The sequence below is a fragment of the Chrysochloris asiatica genome, unplaced genomic scaffold (assembly GCF_000296735.1).
Source record: "Chrysochloris asiatica unplaced genomic scaffold, ChrAsi1.0 scaffold00125, whole genome shotgun sequence".
Lineage (NCBI taxonomy): Eukaryota > Metazoa > Chordata > Mammalia > Afrosoricida > Chrysochloridae > Chrysochloris > Chrysochloris asiatica.
In genome coordinates, this window is record NW_006408643.1 from 9133445 (window position 1) to 9137698 (window position 4254).

General features: G+C 42.3%; 1 pseudogene; it reads right to left on the reverse strand.

Annotated features, from left to right (window-relative positions):
• Positions 1-1773: 1773 nt before the first annotated feature.
• LOC102814231 overlaps positions 1774-4254 on the reverse strand; it is a 69242-nt pseudogene continuing 66761 nt past the window's right edge.

Here is a 4254-nt window from a genome sequence, read left to right on the forward strand (position 1 = left end):
AGTAAGGAATTGGAATACTTCACAGCAATAAAAAAAAGAAGTTATTGATCCATTCATCAATATATACATGAATTTCAAAACCATTATGCTAAACAAGTGTACCAGAATGTAAGACACAAACTGAATGACTAGCAATTCACATTCAGGGGCAGGTTTTAGTAAATCATTATGATTACTAGATGGTTAGCACTATTCCATACCTTCCGTGGTGCTGATTCTATGACGTATGTATGTATACATGTCAAATCTGGATTACAGGGCTTTTCTAAAGTAGACTGTCATTAAAAAATTTAAAACCTATGCAAGAGAAACGCTCTTGGAAAACAAGGACAATGAGGGAGCAGCACACGCCTAAGGAAACGACTGTTTCAGCTTCAGAGAGAACACGGCTACTGCCCGAGACGGCTGCCCAGGCTGCTCTGTGTCCAGGTTTCCAACATCCGCCTTCAGCGTGTGCTCCACCCCACCTTTCATACAACACTACGCTATCACTGGCGCTGCTACTATAGACTAACATTGTCCTCAAACAATGCACTTACCGACAGTATAACACTGTGATGTAGTCAGGCACTTAATGAAAACTCCCGAGTGTGAAATGAGTTACCTCCCTTAGTGTCTCCACCATCACTATGATCAGCAGACACAGTGAGGGTTCCCAGGGATTCCTTGGACAACAATTTTAGGAAGCGAAGTTAGTGGTCACGGGAAGCTTTATAGGTTTGCTCCTGGACCTATGGCCACAATTTCCTGGGCCCATTACATAGTTCAGCATGCGATACCGGCTGTATATAAACCACCAGCTTCTAGAACAAGTATTTAACCAAGTGAAAGAGAAACCAATAGTACAGGCCAACCAAACAAATGCTGGCTCGGCCTGGGTCCCTTACTCTTACCTTCAACCACAGAATTCTTAAAAGGGCCATGGCTCAAAATGTAGAATGGTAGGCTGTACAGCAGCTCCACTGTTGACAGGTCAAGTTGTGGGTCCATGTGGATTCCCAGTTTGAGTCACCATTCCATGTAAACCCTCCTTACACCACCATTAGAAGAGGCATTTGATTAGTAAGGCAGGGATCACAATAGTTGTGGAAGGCAAACACCACCAAAAAAATGTTCCACACAAAACTACACATTCAGTAACCGATTCTTAACAAAAACAGTGTTTTAAAATGAAGAAAGCTAATTTACCCTAAAACCAATTATGATGGAATGCTAAGTGATGTGTGGGTTTCCTTGTGAGCAAAAACATTCTCCTAACACTGACATTACACTACTTTGTTTCTATCACATGCATTTTCTTTCAGGCTTTTAATAAGATTGTTGTTAAGTGCTATTGAGTTGGTTCCAACCAAGAGCGTCCCTGTATAGCGTTTCCAAGGGGCAACTGGTGAGCCTGAACCACCGACCTTTCAGTTCAAATCGATTTTGCAGTCGAGTGCATTAACCCACAGTGCCACTCAAGGACTCCATTAATGAGATCGGTGGTGGTGGTGGTGTGCCATGGAGTCCATTACGACTCATAGCAACCTGAATAGTTTATTTTTCCTGCGGAACAGCTGGTGGTTTCTAACTGCTGATGACCTTGAGGTTCACAGCCCTACTCATAACCCCTAGGCTGTTAGGGAAGCCCAAAAGCTTACCAATAGCATACATGTACTCTTTCTTTCTGGTGAATCTTCTCAAGTATTTCCCCAAGGGTAAGCAAGAAATGGTGCATTTTCCTCATTCCTTATCTTCACGTGGCCTCACCTCACTGTGAGTTCTTATGTCTAGCTAGTACTGAGGGTTAATATAGAATTTCCCATATTCTGTAGATTCATAAGGCTTCTCTCCACTGAGATTTTATATGCAATTTGAGCTCGGAGGAAACGCTAAAGGCTTCAGACCATTCATGACATTAAGGCCTCCCTCCACTATGAGATTTTCTATGTGCCGTGAGGTGTGAGGACTGAATAAAGGCTTTGCCACATTCACTACATGTATAAGGCTTCTCTCCACTGTGCCTTTTTTTATGTACAGTGAGGTGTGAGGACTGAATAAAGGCTTTCCCACATTCCTTACACTCATACGGCCTCTCCCCAAGGTGAGATCTTATATGTGCACTGAGGATTGAGGACCGACTAAAGGCTTTCCCACATTCCTTACATTCATACGGCCTCTCTCCACTGTGAGATCGTGTGTGTACAATGAGAGTTGTAGAGTGACGAAAAGCTTTCCCACAGTCGTTACACTGATAAGGCTTCTCTCCACTGTGTGTTTTTTTATGAGCACTGAGGCCTGAGGACTGATTGAAGGCTTTCCCACATTCCTTACACTTGTAAGGTTTCTCTCCACTGTGTGTTCTTTTATGTTTAGTGAGCTGTGTGTGAAGCTGAAAGGCTTTCCCACATTCCTTACATCCATATGGCTTTACTCCACTGTGGGACCTTAAATGTTCAATTAGGTTTGAGGAATACCTAAAGGCTTTCCCACATTCCTTACATTCATAAGGTTTCTCTCCACTGTGAGATCTTATATGTTCAGTGAGGCTGTAGAACCGAGTAAAAGCTTTCCCACATACCTTACATTCATGAGGCTTCTCTCCATTGTGAGATCTTATATGTTCAGTAAGAGTATACGACCGAGTAAAGGCTTTTCCACATTTCTTACATTCGTGAGGTTTCTCTCCAAGATGAGTCCTTACATGTTTAGTGAGGGCTGAGGGATGGCTGAAGCCTTTCCCACATTCTATACATTCATACGGCCTCTCATCTCTGTGAGTTAGTTCATGTTTACTGTGGGATGAAGAACAACATTTGAGATTCCCACAATCTTTACATTCACAAAGTTTCTCTCCATTAGCTGTTTTTGAATGACATTTGATGTGAGAGAGAGAACTGCAGGTTTCACTCTGTTCTTTACACTGGAATGATTTGTATTCCGTGTGAGATCTGATGCGAAGGTTAACGGAATGATCACCACACTCATGAAATTCAACAGGATTTACTCCAACGTGAGTTCCTCTGAGCCTACTACGATTTTCATTCCAGCAGGTAATGTTTTCACACTGATCACCTTCGCATTTCTTTACTTTATCCTCTTTATTTGCACGGAGGCTCTCTGCCATATATTTTCTGTGGAAAACAGGGAGTATGTTGTTAAAACTACATTTTGTACCATTTCAAAATTACTACACTAAATGTGTACATTTTTTGCATTAACTTGTATCCTGCTGCATAGGTTCAATCATTACAAGCATTATTGTCATTATGAGCTTTCTGATTTTGTGTATAAGTAAAGATGTCTCACACACTCAATATTCTATTCACATTTAGGGAAAAATACAGGGTTGTGAAAATTATGTAAACACACACATGTAGAGCTAGTATTACATACACACACATACACCCCACAGGCACACACGTGATGGTATGTTGAGACTCTCTCCTGAGGCATTATTCAATGTCATGGGTGAGATACCTCATACACCCTTCCTTGTTGGTGTGGTGATTTTGATTTTCACAGAACTCACGAATCTCTCTCAATATGGACGGACAAGCGTCATTCTTCGTCCACGGCACCAGTATAAGCTGACTGGACAGCTTTTGTCCAGTATTATCCTGTTGAGAGACTGAACCCATAATTTGAAAAGGAGTTTCAGGATGTAAAATAAAATGGGGAAAAAAATCTGGAGAGGAAAAAGGCACCTGCGAGGAGAGAAAGACAAAGTATTTGGCTTTTCAAGGAGTTTGGAAAGACCCAAGCATTAGAAATACACCAAGAGAAAATTCTGTGATGACTGAGCGTGACAGTGACTAAGATGTAACCAGGAATGCAGGGCTGACGGGCAAACACAATGCTTGTGTGCAAAGGAGCACCAATGAGGAATTGGGGAAGGCTCTCCCCACACACACAAAAGACAGGACAGAACTGAAATACAAAAACAGCTTCTGTATGTGTGTAAATTCAGCCTCTCAAATCAAAAGAGAAAATGTCCAGCTGAGTTTTTCAAATGTAATTCCATTCTAGCAGGGCTGGGATTTCAGGGACCCTTGCCTTTGTTTTCCTGCATCACAAAGACTCCAGAGAAGTCCTGTCCCATCTATCTCCACCCTCCTCAGATCTCCCCTTGTTCCAAGGGGAGAAAAAGTAATTGGGCTGAAAAGCTTCTCATCAAGAAAGCCAGATCATGAGACCAGAGAGAGGAGCCCACTTCACTGCTATTGGGTCAATCCTTTCATCTCCAGGGTCTCTGGAGACAGGGCAGCACGGTAA